This window comes from Aotus nancymaae, unplaced genomic scaffold (genome assembly GCF_030222135.1).
Source record: "Aotus nancymaae isolate 86718 unplaced genomic scaffold, 86718_ANA_hifiasm-v0.15.2.pri h1tg000062l, whole genome shotgun sequence".
NCBI lineage: Eukaryota > Metazoa > Chordata > Mammalia > Primates > Aotidae > Aotus > Aotus nancymaae.
This window is the reverse complement of record NW_026988476.1, coordinates 20,152,746-20,172,460: the sequence shown is the minus strand read 5'-3', so window position 1 is coordinate 20,172,460 and position 19,715 is coordinate 20,152,746. Positions and strand designations below refer to the sequence as shown.

Below are 19,715 nucleotides of genomic sequence, written 5' to 3'. Positions count from 1 at the left end.
CGCTTCTCTTTCTGGCTCTCCCAGGGAGGAACGGTGGCTGGCGGCTGGCGGCTGGCGGCTGGCGGCAGGGCTTCTGGAGGCTCAGCCCTGGGGCTGGTCCTGCTTCTCTTAGAGGTGGCTGGTTGTGCAATGGCATCCCAGCTGCTCCTCTTAGAGCCCCATGACTGCCGTTCCAGGCTCCACGCCCATTTCTCACTGCTGGTGGTGAGAAATGGAATGCTGTTTTGTGTTTTTATGCTGCTGTTCCCATAACACCCAGCACCTCTCCTCAAGGATGAGTCCTAAGACCCACAGCCATGGCAGGGCAAGGCCTAGGTACTGAAGGAGGGTCCAACTGGGAGGTCAGTTCCACCCGCTGCATGCAAAACGTCCTCCAAGGACCCTCTCTAGACCAGTTCCTCAAAATGTGGTCCTCAGGCTGCCATCAGCGGAGTCATGGGGTGAGGAAGGGACTGTTAAAAACACAGGTCTTGGCCCGCTCTGCAGGCCTCCAGAATCTAACCCTCTCAGGGAAAGTCCTGGAAATCTGTGTATCTAGAAGCATTTCCTTCCCCAGGTTGGCCAGCGCAGAAATGTCTAAAAACTTTTCTCAATATCAATCCTGGTCTCATTTATTATCCTTCTCACGAAATTGATTTGCTTCCTTTCAACCTTGTATGATCTCTGAAAATACAATCTGAAGCAGAGGAATGCACTTGCATAAGAAACATCACCTGTGGCCTTCATTGGCAAGCGTGGATCGCGGTTTTCAATCAGGGGATTTGAAAGAAGACACCTTTGATCATCGGGCTGCCTCTATCTGCTTTTTCACTGAGTTGTCGCTATTAAATGCTCCTCCCTGGGTTTTCCTTCTCTCTTCCCCACCAGAAACTGGGCCTGCTGCTCTGGGAGGTTGGGTTCTTTGAGTCCTCTAGCACAGGGGCCAGGAAAGTCAATGATTTCCTTGTTTGCTGTTGGAGCAGAAGTGGAATCTGTTGGTGTTTCCACAGAGAAAACGCTGACCGTGAAGAGCCGAGAAAGATGACATGATGAAGCTATCGGGGAAGCACCAGACATCCTCAACTAGGCTCACGCGTGGTCTTCTCCACCCCTCCCAGAGCTCCTCCTGCGTGAGTAACGCGGTGTGTGCTGGTAAAGTGTCTCGCTGATAAAAAGAAAGAAACCCTGATTTGCAGCATTGGCCAATTTCTGTAGTGTAAATACTCCCACCATGGCAGATTTCTGGTTACCAAGGGTTTCACAAGTCTTGACTGTAATAATCAGCTCATGCAATGCCAGCACCTCGTCATCTCTTCCCTGTCCCAGAAAACCCCCGCATCACGCCCAGGCTGAATATCACTTTCAGCTTCTCAGTCAGAAGGAGAAGTGGTTAAAGTACTCCAGGATGGTAATGACTAAATATCAGAATGATGAGTGTGGGGGTCGGGATGTCTGCCAAATTGGAGATGAGTCTTCACTTCTCGATCTTGGTGTCTCATCTGGGGAAGTTGGAGAGAGACATGCATAGCTTCTCATGAACAGTCCTGGAACCCTTACCCCAAGGCCTCACAGGGCTCTCTCCAGGGCTTGCTCTTTCTCACTGTCTCCTTTAAAAGCCTGTCATCTAGCCGGGTGCGGTGGCTCCTGCCTGTAATCCCAGGATTTTGGGAGGCTGAGGCAGGCAGATCACGAGGTCAAGAGATTGAGATCATCCTGGCCAACATGGTGAAACCCTGTCTCTACTAAAAGTACAAAAAAATTAGCTGGGCATGGTGGCGCACGCCTATAATCCCAGCTACTCAGGAGGATGAGGCAGGAGAATTGCTTGGACCCGGGAGGCAGAGGTTTCAGTGAGCAGAGATCACACCACTGCACTCCAGCCTAGGTGACAGAGCAAGACTCTGTCTCAAAAAATAAAAAATAAATAAATCCTGTCCTCCATCGTCAGAAAACAGAAAGCTCCATCCTAATGGGCCAAGTTGAAAATGGTGGGCTTGGGAGCTGTCTGGACTCTGGGTCCTGCCTTTTGTCTCGGCTGGTGTCAAAATGGACTGTCTTTAAAAGCTGTCCTCAGGAGGATTCCCATCCAACAACCAAAGCCTGAACAGTTGGGACTGACCTTTTTCTGATTTTTAGGGGTCTTGTGAACAAGAGTCAGGTGGGCAGGCAGCTCTTGTAAAGCTGAGTGTAACCAAATTTGCCCAAAGCCTGAGACAGCAAAGATCACAAAACTCTTCCTTCCCATTTAGGGCCTGGGAGGGACGCCGAACCAAGGGGAGGATGGTGACCTACTTTATCTCCCAAACATTGGGCAGCCAGTTGCATTTGCAGATTTAAAATCCACCCACACTACTGCAGTTTCTGTTCTCCTGCCCCCCGGGCATACTTCTGGCTGGAGCTGGTTTTGTAAAGTGGAGTTGGCCGTGGGTGTGAGAGTCCTCCTGGAGAACCTGGTCTGACAGCCCAGTCCACAGCCCTCCCATGGGCGTTTGGGCTGCTCCAGCCCTGGCGGGTGCACAGCACAGGAAAATCTGGTTTTGCTCTGATCTCAGCGAGGAAAGTCTAGTTAAAGAAAGAAAAGGTTGGCTGGGCATAGTGGCTCATGCCTATAATCCCAACACTTTGGAAGGCCAAGGCGGGCAGATGGCCTGAGGTCGGGAGTTCGAGACCAGCCTAACCAACATGGAGAAACCCTGTCTACTAAAAATACGAAAACTAGCCGGATGTGGTGGTGGGTGCCTGTAATCCCAGCTGCTTGGGAGGCTGAGGCAGGAGAATCCCCTGAAACTGGAAGGTGGAAGTTGTGGTAAGCTAAGATCACGCCATTGCACTCCAGCCTGGGCAACAAGAGCAAAACTCCATCTCAAAAAAAAAAAAAAAGAAAAAGAAAAGGTCTCGGTGGAAATGGCTTTGAATCTGGGATCTCTCTAATATTCTAATCACTCAACAAATACTTATTGAGGGCCTACTAGGTGCCATACATTGGAAGACAGTGGAGGGTGAAGAAGAGTTTCTGCCCTCAGGGAGCTTATAGTTTACATTACAGGCAAGACAGCCCTCACACACATAATTCCAGATGAGTCAGTCATGACTGGGGTGCAAGGGCTTTAAAGCAGAAGTATAAGGTGCAACTGGAGCATAAAACAGGGAAGCCTAATACAGACTGAGGGATCTGGGGAGGGTTCCTTGAGGAAGTGAGGTTGAAGCTGAGAACCCAAGGGGTGGTTCGCCTGCAGTGCAATTGAAGGCTGGAAGGGAAGATCCTCCAATGCACAAAGAATTTATGCTTCAGAAATATTCTCTTCCTGAGGATATATTTGGAAATTTAGGTAGAAACTGTCTTGCCTTCATATACAATGTGGTGGAGACCCCTGTGGGCCTCCAACTTTTTGTCTTTTTGTAATAAGGCCCCAGTGTTTGCTAGGTATATAGCTACCCAGAGAAAAGATTATGTGGCCACCTTCTATGTTCTGGCCAATGAGATGTCAGCAGAGGTGATGTGTGGGGCCTCTGAGAAGGCTCTTTCCTGCTACCTGGTACCCAGCTGGAGGCTGAAAAGCCATCAGGGACCATGAGGAGACTGGCTGAGGTTGGAGGGTCAGCATATTACATGGAGCCTCGTTCCCTGATGGCCACGGGGCTGCCATGCCAACCCTGGATTGCCTAGTTCCCGACTTCTTTTACAAAAGGGAGAAATAAAGGTCAATTTTTTAAAAGCACCTATTATTTTGACATTTTCTTCCTTCCCCTTTCGGGCCCGGGAGTGACACCCAACTGTGTATGACGCTGTCATACGCAACCAAATATAATCCTAACTACTATACACAGCTTCTTTTCAGCTTCATGAAATGATCATTGTTGTGCACTACACATAAATTACCTATTTTATAGAAAAGTCTGTGATTACAGTGCTATCTATTTTCCCAGCCTCCTGATTCACCTTCTTGATCCCCTCTCCTCCCCTCGGCCCTGCACCTCCTCTCCTTCCTGACTCCCGCACCAGAGCTAGGCCTGCCCTCGGTGCTTGTGCCTCCAGGAATGAATGAGACTCCGGGCCTGAAGGTGCTCCAAACCTCTGCTACCTTCCCTCAGTGGCTGTCCTGGCAAGAGTCCTGCTGGAATCACACAAAGTCCAGCAAAGCAACTAGTCTGTCCTGCCCCTTCACACCCTTCCCAAGAAAGTGTGGATAGTTAGAATACTCAGGCAGAGCTGGAAAAAGGGCACCCATTTAGAGAAACCACAAGAATGATGAAAGGTGCTTTAATTTAACGGTCCTGCCTTGGGTTTTACTTTCTTTTCCTTTTTTTTTTTTTTGAAATGGAGTCTTGCTCTGTTGGTCAGGCTGGAGTGCAGTGTCACGATCTTGGCTCACTGCAACCTTCACCTCCCAGATTCAAGTGATTCTCCTGCCTCAGCCTCCTGATTAGCTGGGATTACAGGTGCACACCACCACTCCTGGCTAGGTTTTGTACTTTTTAAAAATAGAGATAGGGTTTCACCATGTTGGTCAGGCTGGTCTTGAACTCCTGACCTTGTGATCCGCCCACCTCAGCCTCTCAAAGTGCTGGGATTACAGGTGTGAGCCACTGAGCCTGGCCCTGCCTTGGGTTTTTCAAGCTATGCAGAATTTAATGGATCTGTTTCCCCAGCCTCCGGCTAACCAAATCCAAGATATCACGAGTCAGGAGGAGAAGGTCAGCATGTTTAGTTACAAACCTTTGGGCTGTCTGGGGTGATTGCCAGCCTCAGCATGCTGGCTATGGGTGAGGTGAGGCTGGGGATGGATAGGATTTTGTCCCCCCACCTCAAAAAAAAGTTGAAGGCTTAAACCCCAGTACCTCAGACTATGGCCTTATTTGGAGATAGTCTTTACAGAGGTAATCAAGTTAAAATGTGATCATTAAGGTCAGCTCTAATCTAATCTAACTCCTGTCCTTATGAAAAGGGGAAATTTGGGGACAGACACACTGACAGTGAGAACAGCATGTGAAGAGGAAGACAGAGGTCAGGGTGATGCTTCTACAACCTAAGGCACACCAGAGATTGCCAGCAAACCACCAGAAGTAGGGAGAGGCATCAACAGATTCTTCCTCTCAGCCCTCAGAGGAGCCAGCCCTGCCGACACCTTGAACTTGGTCTTCCAGCCTCTAGAACTCTGAGAAGACAAATTTCTTTGGTTGTGTCACCTAGTTTGTGATACCTCGTTGGGGTAGCCCTAGCAAGCTCAGGCAAGGTCCTTCAAGTACCAAAGAAAAGAGGAGTTTGGTGACAGTCTCTGGTCTCATGCGATTTCCCTGCAGCCTCACATAGGGATGTGAAGACATGGGGAGAAGCTGGTCTCCCATATTTTTCTGTAGCTGATGGAAAGTGAAAAAGAAGCACAAGCAGCCTCGTGGCCTCAAAGCCTGCATCCCTTCAAGCATCGGATGTTTCTCTTTCAGAAAGGCTGTTGTTTGCACCAGTAACAACATATATAAGCAGTGCTTGCTAATGTACCAGAACTATTCTAAGTGCTTTAATATTCTAACTCCTTTTATTGTTGTGATGGTTGAGGAAACTGAGGCACAGAGAGGTTAAGGAACTTACTCAGGGTTAGCAGCTAATAAGTAGAGAAGGTGAGATTTGGGATTCTTTCTTTGTTTATTTGTGTAGAGCCGGGGTCTCACTATGTTGCTCAGGCTGGTCTTGAACTCCTGGCCTCAAGCAGTCCTCCCACTTCAGCCTCCCAAAGTGCTGGAATTACAGGTGTGAGCCACTGCACCCAACTGAAAAGGTGGGATTTGAATCCAAACAGGCTCCCTCCAGAGTCCACACATTTAACCACCGCATCTTTAAGTACATGAGCTGGAAGTTGGGCTCAGTCCACAAGATCCTGTGTTGGACACAGTAGTTCCTGACTGAGATTGATGTGCTGAGTGAAAGCCATTCCCAGGCCACGTCGTTTGCCTGTGTGTGTGTGTGTGTGTGTGTGTGTGTGTGTGTGTGTGTGTGTGTGTGTGTGTATTAACCCTGTGTCTGTCGCTGGTGGCTGCCCCAGTCAAGGCTACCTTGAAACAGCAGAAACCCCAAAGCAGCAGGTTCTCATGCTCATTTTCTGGAACTCTTACCTGGCCTGGCTGGGCCAGAAGTTTCCCCTGGATATTTCCCTCAACAGAGGAGCTCAAGGAATCCTCTCCCCACCTGCAGGCAAGCAGTGGATCCTGACAGAGACCAAATCCTTCAGAAAGGCCTTTTCTGATCACTTCCTGGGAGTCATGTTAAGCAACACTACTTCCCAGAAAACATGACTGACACTGACTGGCAAGGTCTGTCTGGATATCTATCTATCATCTATTTATCTATCATCTATCTATCTATCTGTCTGTCTGTCTGTCTGTCTGTCTGTCTGTCTGTCTATCTATCTGTCTGTCTATGATCTATCTATCATCTATCTATGATCTATCATTTATCTATGACTATCTATCATCTATCTGTATGGATACCTATCTTCTATCTATCTATCAGTCATCCATATCTATTTATCATCTATCTATTCATCCAACCATCTAATCTTTTTTGTTTCCTTTTCCTGGCAGAAAATCTAAATGTCTAAATGGGTAGGCATTCCTTCAACTGCGAACAGTCTTTGCAGACCCCAGCTAAAGCCTTTTTCTGTTGAATAATGCTTGCACGTGCACAAATGCACACGTGAAGAAACTTTGTATGTGATCTTCCTGTCTGGGTTCCCCCCACCTCACCCACTGCTTGGTTTCTGCTTGGGGAATTGGGAGTCCACAGGTGTGGGGAAAAAGGTCAAAGGACATCCACAGGCTCTGCAGAAGTCGGCCCCTGGGCCAAGCTGCCACCATCCACTCCTCCCCCTGCCTGCTTTACCTGTCTCACATCACTAGGGGCTAAACTAAGGCTGCTTTGAGCATATGGGTCATTTTATTTTTCAGACAGGGTCTCACTCTGTCTCCCAGTCTGGAGTATGTGGCACAATCACAGCTCACAGCAGCCTTACCCACAGGCTCAAGTGATACTCTCACCTAAGCCTCCTGAGTAGTTAGGACCACAGGTGTGCACCACTACACCTGGCTAATTTTAAAAACTTTATGTAGTGACGGGGTTTTACTATGTAGCCTAGGCTGGTTTTGAACTCCTAGGGTCAAGTAGTCATCCCGCCTTGGCCTCCCAAAGTGCTGGGATTACAGATATGAGCCACCATGCCCAGCCTACATGGGGCATTTTGTTAAGCAGAAATGAAGACTCAGTTGCTACTAAGCATCTGTGCCACTTGTTCCATAACAGTTCTTCATTCTGACTGTTTTAACCCCATTTTTAAGAGACTGTGTTTCAGGCCTAGCAATTTACCCTGGGGAACTTGAACAAGAGGCTTGGAGCCTGGGCTGCAGCAATTCTGAAAAGTCCACTCCATGCCCACAATCCATACCACATCAGTTACAGAGGTCCCAGAAATTTGTGCTAAGTCAGCATAGAGACTGTTTTCTGGGTGAGGACATTTGCATTTTCTCTTTTGTTTGTTCAATAATAAAAATGCTTTCAGTTGATTTTCTAGACTTGGTAACAAAGAGGATGATGACATAATTTTGCATAATAATGCAAAAGTACGTGAAATTGGGCTGGTGTGGTGGTTCACACCTGTAATCCCAGCACTTTGGGTGGCCAAGGCAGGAGGATCACTTGAGGTCAGGAGTTTGAGACCAGCCTGACCAACATGGCGAAACCCCATCCCTACTGAAAAAACATAAAAATTAGCCAGGCGTGGTGGTGTGTGCCTGTAATCCCAGATACTCAGTAGGCTGAGGCAGGAGAATTGCTTGAACCCAGGAGGTGGAGGTTGCACTGAGCTGAGATCACATCACTTTAATCCAGCCTGGACAACAGAGCGAGACCCTGTCTCAAAAAAAAAAAAAAAAAAAAAAATTACATGAAATTGATGGTAAACCAGTTTCAGGTCATTTACTGGAGTCTCTGCTGTGGTAGGCTCATGGAGAATACAAACATGAGCCTTGCTTTTTAGGAGCCTAAAGTCTGAATGGGAAAGTCAAACTCTATGTGAAGCAAGTGGACAACTGAGGTTTCTCTAAACTGAAAGTGGCTTTACTGAGGATTTGAGGATTGTAAGGACAGAGACCCCTCCACTTGCCTCAAGGAAGGAGAGATTTAATGTAGGAGTGCCTGTGGTTGGTGCTGTCATGGAGACAGCTCCGAGGCCTGGGGAGGCCTCTCCATCTCACCCCTCCCTCAGGATCTCTGCTCTCTCTGTGCATCTGCCCTGGTCCTGTCTCTAATGATGCTTCCTCTGCTCATTCAGTGCCTGTTCTCTCCTAATCTCAAACTCACACGTGATTTCACCAGCCAGGATCCTGGCTCCACCTCTAGACTTCCTTTCAGCTTCAACTACTACCCTAAGTAGCTCATTCTTTCTGTATTTGGTAGTTCTGATTCCCAGAAGAGGCTCTGATTGGCCCAGCTCCTAGGCCTCTGTGAGCCTGTGTTTTAGCAATCCTTGATCACTTGTCCCTCCTGACAGTCCGGTCAGATGTGGTCAGGAGTAATCACAAGATCACCTAATGGGCTCTGGGCAGCTAGACACCTAAAACAACTCCCAGACGGGGGTTCCTGATGACAAACTCAACTAAAGGTCATAGAAAGAGAATCGCGCTGAGCTGGAGAGAGTAGACTTCATAGGGCGGTGAGATGCCAGCATTTCAACACATAGCGTCTAAGTCATAGGAGAGAAGAGGAAGCTGACATGCAGGAATGGCTATGGTGGTAGACTGTTGCAGTTTTCACAATTATTTGTTTCCCTTTCCCATGGAAGGATTCTACATTCCTACCCAGATGATATCACACTTGGAAGTGTGAGACTTTTACCAATGAAATGTGAGTGGAAGGGACGTGTGTCATTTTTAGGCAAAAGCTTTTATAACCATTGCATGGCTCTCTGTTTCCTCTGCTGTGAGAACAATGCAGTGTGGGACTGCTCCATCCGCTCGGGTCCCAGAATGGAAACAACCTTGGGCCGAGCCAGAGCTCAGTCGTGACAGTCCATGATGGATATGTGATGCAAATAGGTCAACCTTTGTTGTGTGAAGCCCCTGAGATTTTGGGGTCATTTGTTAGGTAGCATAACCTAGCCTATCCTGATGGAGACAAGGAACACGTTTTGTCATTTTGTTTTTAGAATATCAGATAAATGGGAGAGAAGGATGGCAGTGAAGCGGGAGTGTTAACTGGGACCAGAAATCCATGTGTCAGGGAAGGAAGACATGAGGCAGGCCACAAGAGAAGATCTGGAAAGGAGGAGGAGACTCTGAGAGTGATTGTAAAGGAAGATGTAGCTGGTTTGGGTAACAGGTTGTGTGTTATCCTGCTTGAGCTGTGATTATGGTTTGGCTGTGTCCCCACCCAAATCTCATCTTGAATTCTCACATGTTGTGGGAGAGACCTGGTCAGGGGTGATTGAATCACAGGGGCAGGTCTTTCCTGTGCTGTTCTTGTGATAGTGAGTAAGTTTCATGAGATCTGATGGTTTTTAAAAAGGGGAGTTTCCCTGCACAAACTCTCTTTTCTTGTCTGCCTTTCACCTTCTGCCATGATTTTGAGGCCTCCCCAGCCACATGGAACTATTAAGTCCATTAACCCTCTTTCTTTTGTAAATTGCCCAGTCTTGGGCATGCCTTTAGTGTGAAAATGGACTAGTACAAGCTGCCATCATAAAATGCTATAGATCGGGCGGCTTAGAAAACACTTAGACACTTATTTTCTCACAGTCCTAAGAGCTGGATGTCTAAGATCAAGACGCTGCTGGCGGCGTGGGTTTCTGGTGAGTTCTTTCTTCCTGGCTTGTATTCGGCCACCATCTTACTGTGACCTCACGTGGCCTTTCCTCTGTGTATACAAAGAAAGAGAGAGAGAGGTTTTGGGCATCTCTTCCTCCTCTTATAAGGACGTAAGTCCTGGCCAGGTGCCGTGCTCACACCTATAATCTCAGCACTTTGGGAGGCTGAAGTGGGAGGATCACTTGAGGCCAGGAGTTCAAGATCAGCCTGGGCAATGTAGTGAAACCCTGTCTCTACAAAAAATAAAAAGTAGCCAGCAGTGGTGGCACATGTCTTTAGCCCCAGCTACGGGGAGGCTGTGGCAGGAGAATTGTTTGAACCCAAAAGGTGGAGGTTGAAGTGAGCCAAGATGGTGACACTGCACTCCAACCTTCATGACAGAGCAAGACCCTGCCTCAAAATAAATAGTTTTTTTTTTTTTTTTAAAGGGATGCCAGTCCCATCAGATTAGGACATGGACCTACTGACCTTATGACCTCACTTAACCTTACTTATTCCCTTAAAGGTCCTGTCTCTAAATATAGTCACATTGAGGGTAAGGGCTTCAACATATGCATTTTGGGAGGACAATTCAGTCCAGAAAAGGTTGAAATAGGGAATGAAGGAGAGTAAAAAATGAAAAAAATTCCTTGTTTACTAGCTTGTCATAGTTGGGAGTTGGAACCACATTGAGGGGAAGATTTGCTTTTGGACAAATGGAACCAGTGGTGGGGTGGTCACATAACTAGTGATTTCCCGCAGGCACTTAAGATTGGGCTCAGGGCTAGAGAAAGAGGTCTGGGTAAGGTAGACTATGGCAACTGTGTTTTGGTTTGTAAATATATACGAACAGGTTGTGAGAAATGGAGCACAGACACCACACTTGAGGAGGAGGGCCAGGAAGAGAACCCTCAATACTAGATGGACAGAAGGAAGAGGTGAGAATAAAAACAAAGATCTTCTGGCTCACACCTGTAATCCCAGCACTTTGGGAGGCCGAGGCAGGTGGATCACCTGAGGTCAGGAGTTCAAGACCAACCTGACCAATAAAGTAAAACCCTGACTCTACTACAAATACAAAAATTAGCTGGGCATGGTGGTGGGCACCTGTAATTCCAGCTATTCAGGAGGCTTGAGACAGGAGAATCGCTTCAACCCAAGAGGCGGAGGTTGCAGTGAGCTGAGACTACGCCATTGCACTCCAGCCTGGGCAACAAGAGAGAAACTCTGTCTCCAAAAAAAACCCAAAAAACAAAGGTCTTCCAATGGCATCACTCCAATGGCACAGACCCTGGGACGAGTTGTTCTGTGTTCTGCCACCTGAGCTCACTGGACAGAGCACCCGTCCCCTGGGAGAGCAGCCTGCCAGCCAGGTCCAGGACGAGGGCTCACATGGCCCAGGGCACAGGGCAAGGCTCCCTTAGGTTCTTACTGCAACAACTAAATGCAACTCAGAGATTTTTTTTTTTTTTCAGTGTTCAAACCGTATTCATACTCTTGTTAAAATTTCACCCAAAAAGGCAGTGCATGGTGGCTCCTGCCTGTAATCCCAGCACTTTGAGAGGCTGAAGTGGGCAGATCGTTTAAGCCCAGGAGTTCAAGACCAGCCTGGGTAGCATAGACCCCATGTCTATTTTGGAAAAATAAAATTAAGTATAAAAGAAGAAAAAAAATCACACAAAAAAATCCATGAGGTAGATGTCATCTCCATTGCAGAGAAGATGAAACAGAAGGTCGGAGAAGCAAGGGAACTCTCTTGAGGTGAACAGCTCAAGTGACTGAAGCAGGACTCTTACCACCACATTACCTTTGGGATTCCACCTGCATCTTCCTTTGGAGAAGTCCCCCATGTGGAGATTTTACAGGGTTTAGCTTGAATGCAATTCAAGGCAAGGGGAGAGAAACTACTTAAAGTGATCATTTCCCAGCTCTGAGGTCTCTTTCCTGTGAGTTTGGTCACAGTGTAGCCTCTGTCCTTGGAAGCTTCCCAGAAACAAGATCAAGACTATCTTTAATATTAAGGGGAAAGCAGGGCTTTTGCATTAAGAAAGGCTGTATTGCTTTTGAAACTCCTAAAGCACGTATTTATTTGGGTTTTCTCTTGCTTGGAGAGGTCATCCAAGAACTGGCACCTCCCTGACGTTTCTATGGAATCTCTTTTTCTGGAATGGTCTTCCCAGATCCCCTGGATTCCAAAAAAGTACATCTGGAAGTTCCCATGGCAAGGTTCTCATGGTGGTAACAGCATGTACATAATTCTGTTTAATGCTCTTTGCTGCTATGTGAGACACACAATTACACCCATTGTTCCTGTTGGCAGAAACTGACTTCTGGCTCCAACTTCGTTTTCTTCTACTTCCTTGTCTCCTTTAGGAGACCAAGGAGCAGCTGGAGAGATGAGGTTACTGGCTCACACCCAATAGGCCCCAAAAGCGCCTCCAGTCCTTCCCCAGCTGTGTGAAATTAACTCAGCATTGCTTTGTATAGTAAGACACACTGGCATCGCTGAGTGGACGCCTAAGCAGCTCTCACTGTCTCCACCTAGCCTGAGAGGTCCAGCGGGTACTACCTCTCTGTTGTGTCTGGTCCCAGGATATTCAACTGACATCCCCCACTAAAAGGAAGGTAAAGCTGTATTTTTGTTGGATATTTAAAATAAGAAGCTGTGAAGGTTCCCAAAGGCTCTGAATCTACACTTCAAGGTTAAGAAAAAAAGCATTAACCTAGTTTAGCTGTATTTTAGGAAGCAGATGCTGGGCATTGGAAAGGCCAAGTTTTGCTTCTAGTTACAGGTTTTCTGTAGAGAAAACAAGACAGAGCTCAACTTAGGGCACATAGATGAGCAGGAAAGAGGATGTTGCTTAAGGACCCTGCAGCTCTGGACCCTCCGACGACTAAGTCGGTCGGAAAGAGCACGTGTGACAGTGTTCAGTGGAATGTATACATTTGTAGAATGCTTTCTGCACAGGCACTTTTCAAAAAGCTTCCTCTTTGGAGGCGTGTGTGGGCAGACAGGGCTGGACCAATGTGGGGATGAGCAGGGGTGGGGAGGACATAGTAAGTGCAGGGTCTACTGTTACTGCAGCCTCTGAAAACATCATATGGAAATTCCATCCCAACTGGGAAGCCACAATCATGGGAAGTCAACTTATTCCCCTCAAGTTACAGAATAGCCACCAACGAGGAACTCCATTTCTAAAGTGTCATAAGGCTCTTACGTTACGCATCTTACTGTGTTAACATTTGCACTGGCCACAACTTCTATAAAGGAAGCTGGTATATTCTAGCAGCCCACCAGCTGGAATTCTCTCCCTTAGGCCTGGAAAGATCACTTAGTCTTGTGCCAATGAGGTACTTCCTCAGGCCTCCCGGGAAGCTTTCTTTATTCTGATTTACCAGTTTCCCTCCTGAAAGTGGTGTAGGACAAGGCCTTGTTAGCTGGCTATGGTGGAGGCAGGGATTTCTTTTTTGTGTAGAAAAAAAAAGCCCTGTAAAAAACCCAGTGTTTTTCTCTATTGCTATGTAACAAATTATTCTTAAACTAAGCAACTTAAAACAACAACCATTTATGATCTCACAGTTTCTGTGGTTTAGGAATCTGTGGCTTAGTTGGCAGTTCTGCTTCATGGTCTCTCACACAGTTGCAGTTAAGCAGCTGGCTGGAGCTGGCGTCATCTGAAGGCTCAATTGGGGAAGGACCCGCTTGCAAGCTCAGTCATGCGGTTGTTGGCAGGCCTTACCTCCCTGCTGGCTGTTAGCCAGAGACATCTGTTCCTCACAACCTAAGCCTCCCACAGCCTGCCTGAGTGTCTCATAACATGACTGCTGGTTTCTCCCAGAGTGATCCAAGAGAAAGAGAGAGGAAGAGAAGGAGAGAAAGCCCATGACAGAAGCCATAGTCCTTTATAACCTAATCTCAGGAGTGACATTCTGTCATTTCTGCTATATTCTTTTGGTCACACAGAACAACACTGACGTCATAGGCTGTGCAAGGGTGTGAATTCCAGGAGGCAGGGATCTTGGAGGACATCTTAGAGGCCTGTTTCAGAAAGGAGAGAAGGCGAGGGAGAGTGTCATGTAACAAAAACATTAGTGGATGACCTGGCTGATGAATGAATAGCTCTTCTGTTAACAGGATGAGTGTCTTTCAAAAGTCAGGATCTCTGGGCCTTGCCTGTAAAGTCAGGTATTTGGACGAGCATGATCTCTACGTTTTCCAAAGTCTGGGGTATTTGCAATTAGAAGTTGTTAAGGAGAGGAGTGAAAAAGGGGAAAAGTAAGAAGAGAGAAATTTGAGCCCCATGAAGCAGCCTGAGGCCTGAGGCCTGAGCCCTGAGCCCTGAGCCTGCTCCATGCCCCAGGCCTTGTGGATTTCATAGCTCCAGGACCAGGCTGGATGCTGAAGTCCTGCCATTTGCTGAATGAGGAAATGGGAACGGTGAGCTCTAATTTAATAGGTCTTGCCCTGTTCCCTGAGGTTTCCAGATCTATTTCTGTGCACAAGCAAACAGAAATAGGTGAGGGCACACCGAGCCTGGGGAGAGGGCACTCCTGGTGTACAGAGCTGGCATGGGATTGTATGTAAAATGATGGGGCTTCCTAATTGCCTGAATGTTTTTCAGCGTGGAGTACAGTCATCCTAGCAACCTCTAGCATCCGAACAGTTCTTGAGAGCAACATTGCTTCTTATTTCACATCCTCCCCAACCCTTCCACATCCTTCTACCCACTGGTAACTGGGATCTGCTAGACCTCATGGAGTATATTATCCAGTGGGCACCAGGGAACGTCGATGTTAAAGTGCCCGTAGAAATTTTTTTCTTTGAGACAGGGTCTTGCTGTGTTGATCAGGCTGGAGTGCAGTGGTGTAATCATAGCTCACTGCAGCCTCAAAATTCTGGGCTCAAGCCATCCTCCCACTTCAGCCTTCTGAGTAGCGGGGACTATAGGTGTACATCACCATGCTTGGCTAATTAAAAAAAATTTTTTTTAGAGACAGGGTCTCGTTATGTTGCCCAGGCTGGCGTTGAACTGCCGGGCTCAAGCGATCCTCCCACTTGGGCCTCCCAAAGTGCTGGGATTACAGGCAGGAGCCACCACGCCAGGCCAGAAAATCTTTGATGGGCTGCTCCTCCTCTGGGAGCTGTCTGCTGAAAGAGAAAGGCAGGATTTCACTCAATCAACTTGCCTTCCTTTCTGAGAGTTCGACACACGGAAATACCAGCTCCTCAGAACTGGAGATGCATGGACGTTTGCAGGTTTTAAGGAGAACGGCTTGTTCTCAGAGATGAGTTATCTACTTCGGTAACCATCTTAAGCATTCCCTGGAAGCGCCAAAGCCTTACAATTACCCGTGTAATTTCTTGGCATGTTTGGTGACGCCTGAGTCATCCCAGGAAACATCCTGGGTGTTTATTCTCAAATGCTGAGATTTCATCCTCAAGTTTTGAGCTGCTCCTTCAGGAAAGCTTCCAGTTTTGTAGTTCTCATTATAACACCATAACGCTTAACTGCCCAGGAAGCCCCCAGGGCTGAGTGGGGAGTGTCTGAGATTGCGGGACCCCAGGCAGATCCCCTAAGACCCCTGCAGAGCTGAGCTGGGGCAGTGTTGGGTAGGAGAAGCTGGGTTCTGTTTGAGCCAAAGAGACTGAACTGCCAAAATCTTGAGTAAGGTTTCCTTCTGAGAAAAAATAAAGAGCCTGCTTGGAAAGAGAGGATTTCCAAATAGCCAGCTAAGATTTGCAGTTGCATCCTGCTACCCTGAGAATATCCTAACATTTCAGACACAAAGTTGGGGCCGTCTGTTGTCATTTGAACAGGCTTGGAATAAAATAAAGGTTGTGCTTTCATATTATGAGTCATATGGCTCTGTGAGCTGGACCTGAGTTAGTTACCCTCGTGAAGACCCATGTTCCATCCCTGAATTGCTCAGGACAGCTAGCTCTCCAGGACTGGGATTTCTCGTCTGACCAAGCTCCTCCCAAAATTTAACACTCACCTTCCCTCTTTCTTTGCTTCCTTTCTCTTCCCTTCACTTGCCTTCTTTGGTCTCAAAAGAATATTACGTGATTCCAGATTTGGATTTCAGAATATTCTTAAACGACCAGAATCCAAGAGATAAATGGAACTTTAGAGGCCATCTAATTTAACCTCTTCGTTAATTCCGAAATTTTTCAAGGATCTGGTCTCTGACAGACACCTTCATGATAGGGAGACCACAAAGTAATTCATTCTCTTTGGATTACTCTATTATTGTAGAATTGATTTTCATACTAACTTTCTTATACTGAAGTCACCCTCTCTGAAACTCACTTGTATTACTCTTACTTTACAGGTTGGGCACAGTGGCTCACGCCTATAATCCCAGCACTTTGGGAGGCCGAGGCAGGCAGATCACAAGGTCAGGAGTTCAAGACCAGCCTGGCCAACATGGTGAAACCCTGTCTCTACTAAAAAAAATTACAAAAATTAGCCAGGTGTAGTGGTGTATGCCTGTAATCCCAGCTATTCAGGAGGCTGAGGCAGGAGAATTGCTTGAACCCAGGAGGCAGAGGTTACAGTGAACCGAGATTGTGCCACTGCACTCCAACCTGGGTGACAGAGCAAGACTCTGTCGCAAACAAAACAAAACAAAATTTAAAAAAATATTACTTTACCTTCTGGGACAACCTAGCGGCTCCTTCTCCATAGCAGTCTTTCAGATGTTTGAAGGAAATTGCTCTGAGGCAAGGTGATGTTGTGACCAAAGCATACGATCTGGATCTTGGGTGAGTCTCAGATCTGCCCTTATTGATTGTGTGTGAATTTGAAAAAGTCCCATAACCTCATTTGCAAGTAGAGATACTAGCTCCCATTGCAGGCAGAGGTGTGTTGAGCCGGCTGTTGGACGTGTCCACACCTCTGCACTGAGTGACACCATATTGGTCTCTTGAACTTGGTATAGTAGGAATATTTACACCATGGAAATTAGCAAATGCTACCAATGAGGGTGTTTTGTTTGTTTGTTGTTTTACCAGCACACCACTATCCATATCTGTTTAGGGATAGGGATAAAATTAAGTTAGTGCAAGTAAATGTCCTCTGCAAACTATAAAGACCACAGAAATTATAGATACTAGTTACTTGGATAGACTGCCACAAAGTGGTCCTCAGTCAGTCACACTCCTGAGTTTGTTCTTTTGTGTGGTCACTTTCTACCTTCTTACTTTGGCTGCCCTATGACTTTCTTAGTCCAGTAGAAAGCAACAGAAATTCTGGGCTCGGGCATGTAGGGCTCTGTAGCCACCACTTTCACTGTCCTGCTGGCTTGAGAAGCCATGAGGTCTACGCTAGCCTCCCTGAGTATGAGAAGCCCTGTGGAGAAGGAGGATGAAAGAATGTGAGGAGGGAGGTACAGTCAGCCCAGATGTTCCGCTTATTCCAGCTGCGGCAGCAGACATGTGAGCGAAGCCACCAGGGCTCCTCCAGCCCCAGTAGACCTGCCAGGCCCCAAATCTATCAATGAACCCGGCCAACACCATGACACTGCATAGGGCAGAGGAAAGCTCCCTGGCCCAGACTGCAGACGTGTGAACAAATGAACGGTTACTGTTGGTTTAAGAAACCAGGCGTGGTTTGTAACTAATGATCAACGCCTATTACAGTTATTATCAGGCCTCTCCAAGTCTTCTCTTGCCCAGCCTAAACTTTCCCAGATCTCTGGATGGCATCTTAGTCTTTCTCTGGATGGGCTCCATTCACCAGTCCTGGAATAAACATGGTGCTTGCCTCTGGAGTTCTGACCATGCAGAGCTTGAGGGAATTCTGCCCCGTGCACTAGATCCTAGATGATCACTTCAGTTGGAAGGCGAGCCAGAGCTTTTGGCACATGCAGCTCACTCTGTGAGCTCATTCTGAGCCTTTGCAGACAACTCAAACCCCCAGGCTGTGAAACTAAGACCTTCCATCCTGATATATTTTAAAATCCCAAGTACAAGGTTTATAGTCATCACCACTAAACTTACCTTTTCATTTTTAACTTGTTACTTCAGTTTTTGAAAATCTGGTCTCCAATTAGATTTTAAATTTTGCAACAACTACAGCATTTCCTTACATACACACATCCACCTCCACACCCAAACTCACATCTGTCTAGACTCATGCACGTCCAAATACACACAAACACTTATGCACATAAAAGGCAGAAACTCATTTCTGTTTTCACAGCAGCTGTGATATCTTCTTAATAATCATGGATCTTCTTGGTCAGCCTCCTGACTTCTTTCTCAGCCTCACCTCCTCATCACTTTCAGTTTCAGTAGAAGAAACCACAACTCTAGTGACTTAACTAATAAGGGTTTATTTTTCTTAGACAAAAAGAAGCCCAGACGTAGGGAGTCCAGGACCAGAAGAGGGGTCTCGTGATGCCATTAGAGATCAGGTTTCTTCAGTTCTCCCATTCTGCCATTTTTTTCATTATTCTCATGATTTCAAGATGGCTACCCTACCTTTGAATGTGGCATATGTGATCCAGACAAGAATGAGACAGAAAGTAAAAAGGGAAAAAGCGAAAAGGCAAGTGTCACTGAGATCTGTTCCCTTTTATCCAGAAATTAATAACAGCCTTTCCTGCCCAGGAAATTTCTAGTTACATTCATTGTCCAGAACTGGGTCATGTGGTGACCCCAGCTGTGAGGGAATCTGGGGATATGAATATTTGTAACTGGGCACATTGCCACCCTGAGAAAAAATAACTGAGGTTGTATTAATAAGAAAAAAAATGGAGAAAGATAAAAAAAAGAAAAGAAAAGAAATGGAGAATGAATAATGACTAGAGAGCTGGCAGAGTTTGCCACATTCTCCCACACATACTATAAGTCTGTATACTCAGATACATGCCAAATTTGTTGAAAAAAGGTTATAGAAAATAAGGCAATGCAGTAGGTTGCAAAAAAAAATAGTCACAAGTTCTCCCATTTCTGCATAAACAACTCTTTTCCATGTGACTTTGACATTCTTATAAAGAGTTTATTTTTCCTCTCTTTGATTCTGGGAAAAGCAACTTGTGACTGGCATTGACCAGTAGAATGTAACAATGGTGATTCTATGTGACTTCCTAGCTCAAGAGGCCTTTCAGCTTCCATTCTTGCCCTCTTAGAACTTGGTATTACATTTAAAGAATTCCAGAATAGCCTCCTTGAGGATGAGAGACCATACATAAAGAGAAGCCCAGTCAACAGCCAGCGCCAACCCCCAGACATGTGAGTGAGGTCATCTTAAAAGATCCAGCCCCATTCAAGCCTCTAGATGACAGTGGCTGCAGAAGTAACTTTAGAAAACCACCCTGCTGAGCCCAGCCCAAATGGCTGCCCCACAAAATCATGAGGAAATAAAATGGTCATTACTTTAGACATTAAGTTGTGGCATGAATAATGAGATAATTTATTTGTAGAGCGCAAACAAAGTGGGTAATATTTGTGGTGTTGTTGGATCCTGGATTGACCCAGGTCTGGTTTTCAAAGTTTGTTCACAGGAGCCCTGCATGGAGGGCAACAGGAAGGCCAAACTGCTCCCCAAGCGCCCTGCCCTCACCCATCCAGGGCACTCTGCCTCTATCCATTTTGCAGAATTATGTCCTGCATAAGATCTTACTTTTTAAAAAAAAGTTGAATAACCTCTCAACTGGATCATCTTTAAGTTTCCTTTAACTCTCAAACTCAATGACCAGTCATAGATTTTTACTTGTTTTGGTAGCTGCAGTCTCCCTACTCTCTTTCTGTTCCTTTTCCTCTGTATTTCATCTCATTCACCCACATCACAGTTCAGCATGAGAGCAGCTGGTGTTCTTCAACCACTTGCCCTGATTCCCCTCAGCCTCCACCCACCCATCCACCCACATACTCAGCACCCAACTTTCTCCCTGCCCTTTGC

The 19,715-nt window shown here is 46.6% G+C and overlaps 1 long non-coding RNA gene across 1 annotated transcript in view; it reads left to right on the top strand.

Moving 5' to 3' along the window:
- The first annotated feature begins 642 nt into the window (after window positions 1–642).
- The window catches only part of LOC135270402 (uncharacterized), a 29,486-nt gene continuing 10,413 nt past the window's right edge, over window positions 643–19,715 (top strand). Inside the window, exons 1-2 of the long non-coding RNA XR_010338538.1 lie at window positions 643–728; window positions 868–1,109. This is a non-coding gene — a long non-coding RNA (uncharacterized LOC135270402). The remainder of the gene's footprint in view (window positions 729–867; window positions 1,110–19,715) is intronic.